Source organism: Sorex fumeus, unplaced genomic scaffold, assembly GCF_029834395.1.
Source record: "Sorex fumeus unplaced genomic scaffold, SorFum_2.1 ptg000122l, whole genome shotgun sequence".
Lineage (NCBI taxonomy): Eukaryota > Metazoa > Chordata > Mammalia > Eulipotyphla > Soricidae > Sorex > Sorex fumeus.
In genome coordinates, this window is record NW_026606179.1 from 19,372,751 (window position 1) to 19,387,595 (window position 14,845).

General features: G+C 47.1%; 1 pseudogene; it reads left to right on the forward strand.

Moving 5' to 3' along the window:
* Positions 1 to 8,301: 8,301 nt before the first annotated feature.
* On the forward strand, positions 8,302 to 14,039 carry LOC130043643 (galectin-4-like; annotated as a pseudogene).
* The last annotated feature ends 806 nt before the right edge of the window (positions 14,040 to 14,845 follow it).

Consider the following 14,845-nt stretch of genomic DNA (forward strand, 5'->3'; position numbering starts at 1 on the left):
TCTTTCTCTTCTTTCTCTTCTTCCTCTTCTTCATCCTCTTCTTCTTCTTCTCCTTCTCCTCATCTTTTTTATTATTGTTACTGCTACCACTACTAGTATTATTATTATTCCTTCTTTTCCTCTTTCTCCTCCTCTTCCACACTGACCTTGTGATTCTGAGAGTTACACAGTACACTTGATGGTGCTCACACATCTCCACTGTTGCACCAATAGTCAGAGCACCATGTGTGCCATGAACCAGACCTAGGTCTTCTGCATACCTACCATTTGCCCTAACCATTATACCAGCCCTTGACTTCTCTTCTGAGAAATCTTAGCATTCATACCAGGGTCATAATAGAACGAAGTGAGTTGGTTAAGATTCTTGCCTTGCAAGTGTCCAAATTGGATTTGATCCCTGACACCCCATTTGGTTCATCCTACCCCCCATCCTCTTCCTAGCTAGCCAGGTGTGATCACTGAACACAGATTCAGAAGGAAACCCCGATTATAGTTGTGGGTGGCTCTCAAACAAAATCAGCCTAAAAAGAATCCATCACCACTAAACCAATCCTCCAGGTTAATGACTCCTGCCAAAGTTGGAAATGGCTAGTGGACCTGAAAAAATGAGATGGAACAGCCACTTAATGCAGCAGGATGCATAAGGGTGGGCTCTTGCCTTACATGTGGCTGACCTAGTTTTATCCCCTGAGCACCTCAGAAAAAATCTCTGATAGGGCTGGAGCAATAGCACAGCAGGTAGGGCGTTTGTCTTGCACGCAGCCAACATGGCCGACACAGGTTCGATTCCCAGCATCCCATATGGTCCCCCGAGCACCACCAGGAGTGATTCCTGAGTGCATAAGCCAGGAGTAACCCCTGAGCATCGCCGGGTGTGACCCAAAAAGCAAAAAAAAAAAAAAATCTCTGACTGCTGCACCAGAAGCAAACCCAGAACACAGCTGTGTTTGCTACCCACCCATAAATTTACATAAGGGAACTGGAGATGGCTCAATGATAGCATTCTCCTTGGAAGTGCAAGTCCCATTTCAACCACTGGTATCACCCACAGAGGCTAAGGTTGGTCCCTGTGATGTATTTTAGGACCTGGACACCCCAGGAGAGAGCTTGAGACCCCTGGAACACCACCAGGTTGTGAGCACTGCAACTAAGCTGTGGGAGCACCACAGCCCAGGTTCTAATCAGGAAAGTTTGGTGCGAGCACCAGGGACACATCTGTGAGCTCCACAACCTGAGTGTGTGAGAGCCCCACAACTAAGCCTGTGGCCCCTGAAAGAACGTGTGTGAGCACAGCAGCTAGAGATGTGACTTCTGCCCGAGCCTCCAGTGAGCCTATGTGCAGACCCTGGGCATAGACACAGCAGAGGGAAAGATGCCTCCTTCATACTTACACTCGAACATGAAAGGTGATGGGGGTAGTACAGCGATAGTACAGTGGGTAGGGCGCTTGCCTTGCACAAGACCAACCATTCCATATGCTTCCCTAAGCCAGTCAGGAGTGGTCGCTGAACACTAGTCAGGATTAACCCCGAGCACCTCTGGGTGCAGCCAAGAGTCAAATATTTTGTTAATTAAATAGACACATAAAGTGTGGATGAAAAAGAGAGTAGTGAGGGGCAGCCTGTTTCAAGTTTCCTAACATTTCCTTGGTATCTTTATAGACTGTTTGTTTAATAGGAGCCACACTCAGCAGTGCTCTGGTGTCTGAAAGCCCTTCCTTGCAGTGCTTGGCTCAATGATGCAGTCCTGATGCTTCAGTGCTTAGCCCCTCTGTTTGGTTCTCAGGCCCAGGTGGTGTAAGGGCCACCAGGTCGTCCTGGGAGTGCTCAGGGCCCCACCAGAACTATACCTAGTGGTGCTGGGGAAGGGGGTATATAATGTCAGGGACAGAACCTGGGGCCTTGCACATACGAGATGTGATGACCACCCCTTTAAACCATGCCACCACCCCCAATTCTGCCAATTTTAGAAACTTTTTATTTCAGATTTTTTTAATTTATACAGATCTCAAATTTAGATTTGTTTATTTCTAAGTTCTAAGCAGCACTGTTCCTCGATTTGCTCGAGCAGGCTCCAGTAACATCTCCATTGTGAGACTTTTTGTTACTGTTTTTGGCATATCAAATATGCCACAGGGAGCTTGCCAGGCTCTGCCGTGTGGGCAGAATACTCTCGGTAGCTTGCCGGGCGCTCCAAGAAGGACAGAGGAATCGAACCCAGGTCGGCCACGTGCAAGGCAAATGCCCTACCCACTGTGCTATCACTTTGTTTTGTGTCAAGGCCCAACCCAGGGCTTTATACATGTAAGAGAAGGGTGCTAGCAGTGAACCATATCCCCAGCCCTGATGTCTTTTAATAAGGTGGTTCACAATATTTGATTATAGTTAATATTCAAAGACCAATCCCACCACCATTACACCTTCCCACCACCATTACACCTTTCCACCACCAAATTTGGGATATTTCCATCCCAAGCCCCAATCCCTGTTCCAAAGCACAACAGAAATAATATATTTTGTATTGTCTGCTATGTAAAACCAGCTGAAAATGCTACAAAAAATTATCCATAGAGGAGACAGTGTGAAGATTGTTCTATTTTGGCAGGGGCCATTAAGATATTCTTTAGAATATCACTAACATGTTATTAAGAGTTGAGTGATGTGAGCTTTCATATATATATATATATATATATATATCTGAAACTGTGTATATATGCATATATATTTCCCTCTATGATTTGTTGCCTACTTTTTGAACCCCATCAAATGTGGTGTGGTACTTATGGAGAATGCGTAGGGAGTGTCTTATGATATTCAGGAATACATTCACTCATACGTGAGGCTTGGCTTGAGCTTGTGGGGAACAGCCTTGATCGTGGTGGCAGTTGGGTTCTGGAGGTTTTTGGCTGCCAGGGCTGGGTCCCTTGGGGCGGGGGGGTTCTCACCTGCCTCCCCTCTGGGGCGCCCCAAGTGATACAGCCTGGTGCGGAGTCCAGTGGCATGGCTATGGCAGGAATCATGTTGTTCCCTTCTGGGAGAAAAAGCAATGTGATCTGGAAGGTGGACAATGAGGAGATTATCTGGTGCCCGCAGGAATCCCTAGATGTCTTTCATTATTGTTTGATTGATTTTGCTTTTCAGACACAAAAGCATAATAAATAAATAAATTTATTTTGGTTATTCAAGGACTTACTCCTGGCTCTGCAGTCAGGGGTCATTCCTAGCAGTGCTCAAGGGACCATGTGGGATGCGGGGTATCAAACATTGGTGGGCCATGTGCCCACTTGCTGTACTATCACTCCAGTCCTAGATTTGCTTCTTTTAAAATAGGCCTTGTTTCACTTTTCTCTTTTGAGATTTCATACACACTCGTTGATTGTTAGCACATTTTTCATTCCATCATTGAATATAGTTGAGTTGAATTTTACATGATTTTAATTTTTAGTTTTGAGATCATAACTGATGGTGCTCAGAGGTCCTCCTGGCTCTGTGCTTGGCCACTATTCCTGGCAATACCTAAAGTACAATGTGGTGCCAGGGATAAACTGGGATGTTCCACAGCAAAGTAGGAATTCAATCCATTTGGGCTATTACACTGGCCCTGATATGTATATCGGCCGCAGCCACGCAACATCTTATTACCTTATTTTTCCTTTGGAGAACCTGGCAGGCTACCAAAAGTATCCTCCCGCACGGCAGAGTCTGGCAAACTTCCCGTGTTGTACTCAATATGCCAAATACCAGTAACAATGATGGGTCTCATTCTCCTCATCCTGAAAGAGCATTTAAATGGCTCTTTTAAAATCTCAGGGCTAGGAAGAAGGAGACATTACTGGTGCCTGCTCGAGGAAATCGACGAACAACAGGATGATCGTGATCGTGATATATATATATATGTATATATATACATATATATATATATGTCTGTATCGATTTGCTCGAGCAGGCCCAGTAACGTCTCCATTGGAGACTTTGTTGTTACTGTGTCTGGCATATCGAATACTCTCGATAGCTTGCCGGGCTCTCCGAGAGGGGCGGAGGAATCGAACTCGGGTCGGCCATGTTGGCTGCTTGTAAGGCGAACGCCCTACCTCTGTGCTGGCAAAAGGGCCTATTTCTGGGATATCAATGTCTTAAACTTCCAGAAAACTTCTCACAGATTCAGGAGTTAACACAGGGGTTTTGTGGACATGATTTGTGATGCAGCAACTGTTACTAGGAGGAGACGAGATATTTCACTGGGATTTACCACTGAGTGGGTTTCCAGTTTTTAAATAATGTCTCTTGTCAAAATAGAGTTAAGCAAGTGGACTAGATCAGGAAATAGCGAGTAGGTATTTGCTTAAATGAGGGGTGAACTGTCCTATCAGTGCGTGACCTGTGAATAATCTTGGATAAAGTTTGGAAAGGATTTTTTTCAAGCATATAGGAAGGGCAGGAATTGTGGACCCAGTGCTGACAGAAAGTTTACTTTGGGCCCTTGAGCCCCTCAGTGACTCAGGGCTCCCTTACAGAGATGCTCATCTGTAACCCCTGTGACCTGAAGGAGCGGGAAACCAAAGCAGAATCCAACAACTGAGGAATGGGGTGAGGAGCAACTGTAGTTTCTGTGTGTCTCAATGATGTGAGTGATTTATTAGACCCAGGCTGGGTTAGGAAATATGTTAAACCGGGCCAAGAAATCACATGAAGTTGCGACGCAATAAGCAAAAGGTTTTTATTGGCTAGCTCAAGCTAGGGCCCTTGTTCAGCTCACAGACACAGCAGTAGCCTTCTCGGAAGGAGTGGCCCCAAGTCTCAAAAGTGAGGGGCTTTTATACCATAACATAACAGAGACTTTCTGCAGACCACCCTTTTGGCCACAGTCTGAGTGGTTTTCCACTATTTGTCCTTGGCTGATTGGTTATCAGTTGGAGTTACATAAGGGTTGCATAAGAGTTCATAAGGGTTACATGGGTGGGGGGAGGCTTCCCTACATGCATATCTGATTGATAACCCTTGGTTGACCTCACCATGACTATCTCAATTCAGGGAAATCATGACTCAATTCCAGGTATCTGTGCTCAGTTTCAGACCTAGGCCTATCTTCTTCTGGCTCCTTTATGAACCTGTCATGGCACTGCCTTTGCTTTCGCTGTTTCTCAAATGTCCCCACACTACTGCTAACAAGGTGATCAATCCTGTTCCATGGCCCTGTCCATTTGTGTTGTGGATGGGGATTGGTGGTACAGAACAGTTCTTTGGAGGTTCCCAGGCTGATGCCAAGGGAAGCATATTAAAGCTGAGGTCTAACATGTAAAGGTAAAGGCAAAGGCCCTCCCATTGATCGTCGATTTGCTCGAGCGGGCCCAGTAACGTCTCCATTGGAGACTTTGTTGTTACTGTGTTTGGCATATTGAATACTCTCGGTAGCTTGCCGGGCTCTAACATGTGATGGGTATAAATTGGAGTGTTGGTGTCCTTGCAAAGTTCTCAGAAAGGGACAGAGGGTAATTCAAGGCCTGGGGAGCTGAGGAGGAATCCTGCCGTAAGTTATTCCGTTGTTTATCTCATACTCTTATTAACTTTTTCCCCTTTTGTGTTTTTCAGTCTTCCATGTAACTATTTCTACTATGGTACTGAACATGTTCTAGGAGGTGTGCAATAAAACCGAGAATGGGAGTTTTGGTCCCGATCTAGTTTGGGTAGCTTTTATCTAATATCTGATGAGACTAGACTTCTGAGTGTACTTACTGTTAGATCGGCTGCTCTCACACTCAGGATCAAAGCCTCAGAGATTCAGCCAAGAGAGAATGAAGTACAGGGAGCTCTCTGCAGGGACATGCATGAGTGACCTCCTGGCCCTTCCTGCAGTTAACTGGTTTAATTCCTGCTTGTTTAGGTCCCCCAAGAGTCGAGTGAGCCTATGCTCTCTTCTCTCCTTTCCTGATGTACCCAGCTAGTGATTGCACTGAAGCTAAGTGTCTGGAACTGCTTCATGGAGAGGGCAGAGAAGTTTGTTTGCTCCACTGTTTGAGGTCGGATGTGGGGGTTGGGCTGCATCAACACTGCACCCCTAAGTCAGAAACAATTGACTCCTTTCCTCATGGATGCAACAAGTGGTAAAAAGACGAGAGAGCTTTGGCCAGATCAACTCAACAGCTCCAGGAACAGTCAGAAACTCCCTAATGACATGGCTGGGATCGGAGCTGAAAGATCCCAATTTGGCTTCATTCTTGATTTGCTAAAATAAAAGGAGAATTGTTTTGTTAAAGGGGAAGCAAGCAGGGTTCAAAAATCAGGGGAAGATTATAACTCACAGACCCCCAAAAAGAAGGAAGGAGTCAGGACAGTCACTGACATTTGACAAATTAGGTTACAGCTGTCAGTGATAAGACTGTAAGAGAAAGAAAAAAGAGTTTTGCTCTCTCTCCCTCTCCATATTTCTCTGTCTCTCTCTCTCCTTTCTCTATCTTCCTTTTACACTTTCTCTCACACACACAAGAATTTCTAAAAGATGTTCAGTAGTCAGAGGAGACAAATAATGTTTAGGGAGAGAGAGAATGAACATCCCAGAGAATTAAGCAGTTTTTAGAGCACAAAAGCTTGTAGTAAACTAATGGGAGGTAGTTAGTTAGTTAGTTAGTTAGTTAAAAACATATTATTTAATCTATTGCTTTTAGGGGCTTAGTTTTGAGCCACGGCCAGCAATATCAAATATCGAATATTCAAGGAAGTGATCATCAATGTCAAGAGAGGGGTTCGACAGGTGATACCATTTCACCGAAACTCTTCAGTGCCACCCTCGAGAACGTCATGCGACTACTGGAATGGGAAGGAATGGGAGTGAAGATAGAAGGTAGGCAACTACACCACCTCTGCTTCGCGGATGACATCGTTCTAATAACACCAAACATTAGCCAAGTGGCACAAATGCTGGCTGACTTCAACTGTGAGTGTGGAAAGGTCAGACTACAGGTGAATCTCACGAAGACAATGTTTATGAGAAACAGTCTCATTCCTGACATTCCGTTCATTCTCAACAGAACGAACATCTCCGAATACAACAGCTATGTGTACCTAGGTCAAGAACTCAACATGACAAATGACCTGGCACCTGAGTTGTGCAGGAGGAAGAGAGTGACTTGGAACACCTTCAAGAGCATTGAAGAAATAGCTAAGAGGACAAAGAACCTTCAGCTCTGGGCACATCTCTTCAATTCCACTGTTCTTCCTGCATTAACATACACCTCAGAGACCTGGGCCCTATGAAAACAGGATGAGAACGTCATTCGGGCCTCCCAAAGAGGAATCAAAAGAGCTATGCTTGGAGTATCATGCTTCACTCAAGTGAGAGTAAGAGTCCGGAGTTCTGACCTCCATCGAAAATCAAGAATCAGGGATGCTGTCTCCTTTGCCAAGCCGTCGAAAATCAGATGGGCTGGGCATGTAATGCGGTTTGGAGACGACCACTGGACTAGAGCCATTACTGACTAGATTCCACGGGATGTCAAAAGATCGTGTGGCCGCCCACCTACAAGATGGTCAGGCTTCTTCATCAAAACCATGAACAAACGGTTTGAGGCTCTGTGTGTTCCTGGAGCAAGCAGACGCCATTGGGCTACACTAGGGATGAACGGAGATGTTACTGATGCCTGCTCAAGCAAATTGATGAGTAACGGGATGTCAAGTGATCAAGTGATCAAGTGATCAAGCCAGCATTGTTCAGGAGTTACTCCTGGCTCTGCGCTCATGAATCACGCCTGATAGTGCTCAGGGACCCTATAGATTTCCAGGGTTTGAACCCAGTTTGGCCCCATGCCAGGTAAGCACTTTATCCGCTGTGCTATAGCTCTGGTCCCCTTTTTCAAATTCTGGAATAAGTTTTAAATTCTCTTGAAGCTATTCCTTTTCTGAGTGTGGGGGTGTTCAGCCTTTCTGTGTTAAGTCAACTTTTCTGCATTCCATTTTTTTTCTGCCTCATTTTTTAACAACTCTCAAGAGCTCAGTAGTTGCCACCCAAAGGGTTGTGATCGTCATGTCTTTATGCCACTTCAGGGCTGCTGACTAAGCAACCTCCAAATATTAGTGCTTTATTCTGTAATACTAGGAGGAGGAAGTTCAAAAGATAGGTGGGGAAAAGGAATTCTGTTTGCTGAAGTGCCCTGAAATGTCTCAGGGAGGAGGAGGAAGCGGGGGCGGGGGGTGCATGCAGGAGGTGTGCTTTCTGGTAAGAGATAACATCAAACCCAAAAGTTGTCATGTGCACATTTCCCCTCCTGAAGCTCTGCCAGAAGACAAACTTCCATTCCATCATCTGAAGATGACTTTCATGCCTGCACCTGACTACCAACCCACCTACAACCCGGTGAAATACAGACCCGGGTCCTGACCTGGGTTCACCCTCACCCCCACTAAATGGGTCACTCCATCACTCCCAGACTGAAGCACAGGGTTAACTGGGGATCCTGGGTAGTGCCCCCTAAAATACCCCTGGGACTTGATTTACTCCCTCTCTGAACCTCCCTTGCTAACAGTCAATCCTCTTCCTCATGCTGATGCTCATTTTGAGGTCTCTGTCTCTTGTGAAAGGGCTTGATGGGGGTGAGGGGGAGGGGCATTTCCAGGAAGGGAAAATGCTACCTTGGACACATAACAATTGAGCCCTTGCCCAGGGTCTATGACAGACGCTGCCCTTCTGCAAACCCATCCCATGTGATCTGAACGTCGGAATGTTCATCTATATCCAGGAAGTGGCCTGCAAGGACATGAAGTGGTGAGACATGACAGGGTGGCAGAGGGTCTGCCAGTGAGTAGCACTTGCAATGTGCTCCCAGGCCCTCAGCACTGCTGGAGAGACCACACGTGCAGAAAGGGAAGAAAAAAGATGAAATTCAGACTATGCTACACTATGATGGAGTCCAATATGGGGAGCGGGGGAGATGGAGAGAAGAAAGAGGGACGTGGCATAGTCTCTGAAAGGAGTAGCATAGGGAAGATTTCCTAGGTGAAACAACATTGGAACTAAAGGAGAAGATGGGGTTCTGGGGTACTGTTGGCATCAGGGCTTTGAGGGAGAGGAAAGGACTGATGCAAAGGCCCAGGGGTGAGGGGAGATGCCCTCTGGAGAACTTGAGGATGTTCCGGTGAGTGGAGTGCTCTCACTTGGGTGCTTCAGAACCCTCTGGTTTCATAGGAACTGGTAATGCTCTTGAGGAATCCTAAAGGGAATGGGGAGTACCTGAGCAGCCAGAGCTGTGGATGCTGGCACAGAGACTGGCCCCCTGGGTGTGCCTGGAGCATTTGTTGGAGTTGGGGGTGTCGGTGAGCAAATAAATATGGTTCACTACATCCTGGGACTCTGGGCCACCATGTCCCTCATCTCTTGATCATAGATCCCAGTGACTACCTATCCCCCACCTCACTGTCACCCCAACAGCCTAAGGTGAGACTAACCAGGATCCCTGCCTCAGTACTGACACCATTGCCAGGAGGATTTGAGGAACAGGTCCTCCTGTCCCCTAGGTTCGTGGTGAACTTTGCCTTGGGACCAGAACCAGGGGTCAACATCGCCTTCCACTTCAACCCTCACTTGAATGGCTGGGACAAGGTCGTCTTCAACTCAAAGCTATCAGGCCAGTGGGGCAAAGAGGAGGGAAGGAGGATGCCCTTCAAAACGGGGGAGCACTTCGAGCTGCTGGTGATGGTCATGCAGAAGCACTATAAGGTCAGTCAGTTGCCTCCTCTCAGCTGACCCTTTCCCTCCGTTCCTGACTTCCTTTATTGTTCTTGATGGCCATACCTGGTACTGCTGAGGGGGGAAGATGTTGGGGAGAAGATCAAACACCCTCTCTGAAACTGGTGAACACACTGCTTGAGCTCCAACCTGTGGAGTTACCTGCCATCTTCAGTTTTCTGTTTTTTTTTTATTTCCCCTCCTTTGCTTTTGTGGCTATGATGTCTGGGGTTTGTTCCTTGGCTGCACGCACCCTGAAATGGTAGGAACTTGGTCGGGAAGGGGAGGGGCGTTTGTGGAGAACAGGATTCAACCCAGGGTTTCACACATGCAAGACATGCGCCCTACTTCTGATCCCCACCCCAGCCTTATGCCCCTCTTGTCCACCTCCACCATTTTTCAGAGGAGTTCAGAGAAGTTAGCCAGGGTCACATGGTCTGTGTTAGAATTAGATCTCAATGTCCAAAGCAGAGTCAGGCTCGATGTTTTCCCAACCTTGCTCCCAGATCACATTCTTCATCCTCTGTCATTTGCCGTCTCTAGGCCATTCCTCTTTCAGCACCAGCTTGGTACCCAATACTACACTTAAGCAAAGCATCTTCTCTCCCATGGAAGCTGACCTTTGATCTTACACCTGTGGACTCCTGAGGTTCTGACTCTAGGTCCTCAGTTCATCTCCAAGATTTTATCCGGAGTTTAAAAGTCCCCCACTCCCTGATTCCTGTTTGTACTTTTCCTTTGGTCCCTCTGGGACTCATGACCTTTGGTCTTCATTACCTTTGCCCTCCAGATACTGGTGAACAGAAGAAGTCTGTTCTATGAGTTTGGGCACCGGATCCCCTCCAGAAAGTCACCCAGCTGTATGTGGATGGGGACCTGATTGCTTCAATCCATTAACTTCCTTGGTAGCAGTCCTGCCTCCAGCAAGCTAAGTGCTCTCTGTCTTGTCCTTCCTTCCCTCCCATTGGTTGATTTTCCAGAGACCCTTGTCTGAATAATGCAGGTGAACCAGCAGTGACAGAGGCTCTACAGAGAGGGATGAAAGAATTCCCCTGGGTCCTGGTGGCTGATGGATTCTGAGCTCCAATGGAATCTCCATATCCAGGAGACTGACCTGGAGAATGCTGTCACCTTTAAAGGGGCTCCAGCCTACAATGTCTCAATTACTGTCATGCAAAATCAACATCATTTAGAAGGGAATCCAGGACCAAGAAGGTAGCTGGGTAGTAGAGTTCTCATCTTGCATGTGAGGTCCTAGGTCCTCAGCAGGGCAAAATAATAATCTTAATAACACTGTAGCACTGTCCTTCCATTGTTCATCAATTCACTCAAGCAGACACCAGTAACGTCTCCATTGTGAGACTTGTTACTGTTTTTTGGCATATCGAATACATCATGGGTAGATTGCCAGGCTTGCCGTGGATAATCCTAATAAATAATTAAAAAAAGTGTTGACAATTAAAATATTTCTAAATGGACTTTAGAATGGTTTAAAATGTAAAACATTTGAGGGGTCATGTGCAACATTCGACCAGGTTTGAGTCCCAGCATCCAAAGTGTCCCCAGTGCCCTGTTTAGAGTGATCCCTGAGCACAGGGCCAGGAATTATACCAGAAAACTGGCAATTGTGACCCCAAAACCCAAAAAATTAAAATAAAATAGAAGGCAAAATAGAACAAGGTGCAGGAAGAAAATTCTAAGGACTGGGGCACAGGCCTTGTATGGTGAGGTCCTAATTCAATCTTGGCATTGGGTGGGCCCCCCACATCACCTCAGAGAAAGCCCAGAGCACTGCTGGACCCAAGGACTGAAGAGTCCAGCCTGTTTGGTCAAGTAGTGCTGAGAGTGACCCAGGGACCCTGAACAGTGCATGGGAAGTCCCCTGACAAAAGGGAGGGAAGAAAGAATGGAAATGGGAGGAGAGATGAAGGGTGAAGGGAAGTAGAAGGCAGGGGAAAGGTGAGAGGAGAGAGAGAGAGAGAGAGAGAGAGAGGTGGGGTAAAGAGCAGACCCACAAAGACAGGGGTTGGGGTGGGGAGGGAGTGTCTGGTCTCAAGATTCCAGATGCCCTGGGTGTAAGTAGGGGCTAGTTGAGGTTAGAGATAAGGTGATCAGGGTTTCAGGGCTGTACCCTGAGGAGAGTGACTTCAGCTTGGGCCTTAGGTTGAAGGGAAGGAGAGGGGATGACGAGGGTCCCAGCACAGATAGAAGCCTAGAAGGAGACAAGAATAAGAAGGCTCTTATTTCTTTTTAGTTTATTTTTTTGTGTGGTGGCAGGGGAGAGGGTTCAGACACAGCAAACTCAGGAGCTATTAAAGACCCAGTGCTTGAGGGTCACACCTGAATGTGATCACAGAACCATGTGGTGCTGGGGTTCTAACCCAGGTTCCTTGAATATGAAGCATGTACTTTGCATGCATGCATCCCAGTTCTCTCCCCAGCACCTGTGATCCCCTGAGCAATACCAGGAGCTATCCTGAGCACAGAGCTAGGAGTCAACCCCCACCAAACCACCGATATTGGCCCCCCAAACAAACAAGAACTAAAGAAGTTTCTCATTGAACACTGGGGTGTAGTCAGGATGAGACCCCTCCATTGATGAGCCATCTGGGGCCGCTCCTTGACTCCAAAGTTCCCTTAGATGGTGATGTGGGGTGCATGTTTCATTTTCTTTAGGTCTTAATTTGGGGTGGTCCTCATCACACCCTTCTCTCTGTTCCCACAGATATCCATAGCTTTTATGGAATCCTGCATAAATACCTACCTAGGGTCATAGATTTCCCCATAAGTGGTATTCAGTGGCTATGGACCCAGAGACCCCTAATCATCTTTGTCTTCTCTGTGTATAGGGTCCTGGAGTCAATCCCAACCACCAGTTCACCTGCCTGTAAGTGTAAGGGCTGTATGGGCGGGGTTGGGGGGGCAGGGGCTAAGAGTGAGGGGTGTCCATGAGGTCAGCTCTCCAGTTTTGCTCACCCAGCACCCTGAGGAACACCTACGTCATGGTATGCTATAAATGTTTGCTGACTCTTCTGTATTCTCTCTTCCTCACTGGACAGACCATGGAGGGACTCCCATCTTCAACCCGGTAAGGCAGCCAGTGGGGGTCGGACAATGTGAGGGGTGATCTCGGGTTAAGCATAAACTGATGATGAGGAGTCTTACTTGTGGGTGTCCTGAGGGGAGGAAGTAGAGTGGGCAGAGAGGGCTGAGCGAGAGGTGAGAGAGGGTGGTCGGTGGGCAGAGACCCCTAGGCAGAGTGGATACCTTGCTCTCACAGTGGACCTCTGCTTCTAATTTTGGTGACATGGGACCCATATTCTCACTCCACAGCCTGTGCCATATATGCACTTCAGCGGGGACTGATGAACCACAGAACCATCATTATCAGGTGCTTCATCCCCCTTTCAGCCTCCAGGTACAGACCCCAAGTGGAGATGAGATTCTGAACCTTATTCTCCATGTCTCCTACCCTGGGGCACCCAGTACTGTACCCTCAGGTTCTGACTCCCACTTTCCTCTCTACTTTCAGATTTTATATCAACTTCAGTGTGGGAACCACAGGGGATGTATCCCTCACATCAACCCGCGCATGGATGAGAAGGCCGTCGTGCGGAACAGTCACCAGAAAGGTGTCTGGGGGCCTGAGGAGAGGAGCATCTCCTACAATCCCTTTGGTCCAGGGAAGTTTTTTGATGTGAGTCCCACTTTCCTTCCCCTTCCCTCCAAGCTCCTGTCCCGCCCCGTCTCACACCTGCCCCTCTCCTGCAGCTGTCCATCCGAGCCAGCACCTATCACTTCAAGATATTTGCCAACGGCCAGCACATCTTTGACTTTTATATTTGTCTTATATTCTCACGCTTTAATTGTTTCTCTTATCTGATTAGTTATACCTTTTGAGATCATTCACTGTCACTGTCCTCCCATTGTTCATCGATTTGCTTGAGCGGGCCCAGTAACATTGTGAGACTTGTTGTTACTGTTTTGGGCATATCTAATACATCACAGGTAGCTTGCCAGTCCCCTCACACATGAAAATGCTGGAAATGCTTGTTCTTCCCCTCTGTGTTGTTGTGAGGGACAGAGCTGTGCAGGCACTTGAGAGAGTACAGGGCAGGGCTTGCACTTGGGATGTGTGCCCTGACCCAAGCTACCAAGTGGAGTCCTAGATGTGTGAGAGCTGAGCTTATCCTTGTAAGCTTTTAAAATGTTGTGTATTAGACCTCAACATCAGACCAGAATCTACAAGGTACATTGAAAAAAAGGTCATCAAAACCCTCCATGAGGAGGCGTCCCCCAGACACCGGGAGACAAAGCAGATCTGAGCCTCTCTGCCTCTCCCTTTCCACCGCCCAAGCCGAGCTGGTCTCTTCTCCCCACCCAGTCTTTACTCCCCGGACACACACCAGGTATCCGTGGGGGTGTGGCCACTTTAGAAGTTGGCGTGGCTTTTAAAAAGTGGGCGTGGCCTAATTTTCAGCGGGACAATGCTCACGTGGCCGCAGGTAGTTGACTCAAATCAAGAAATCTGACCCCTACACCTACACAACAACATGAAGAAACAACGCAAATCCCCGCTACAGGGAGATGACGAGGAAACAAGTGCAGAAGCCTCAGTAGGTGCTAGCCACCTTAGGGACCTCTCTGACAAGGAATTCAGATATGAAGTCATTAAGATGTTCAATCAACTCAATGAAACAGTCAGACAGATATCCACTAAATTGAAAGAGGACATGAAAGAAACAATCGATCGCACAATCAACAAAATACAGGAAGAAATGAGAGCGGAAATTGGAAAGCTTCGCACAGAAATGGCACGGATCACAGATTCCATAGATGAAATCAAAAACTCACTCTGTGCCCTCAAAAATATAATGACCACAGCTGAGAAAAGAATCAGTGAGCTGGAAGATCAGCTGCACCAAGCCAACACGCAACAGCAAACAATGGCAAAGGACCTCAAAAAGCTCTACAGAGAATCAGAGTCCTAGGAGACGATTCCAAAAGAAAAAACATTAGAATCATTGAACTACCGGAAGCTCAGGGAAACAATACCAATGAAAAAACCATGGTTAAACAAATCATCACCGAGAAATTCCCAGAGCTCCACAATACAGCCATTCAGATTCAA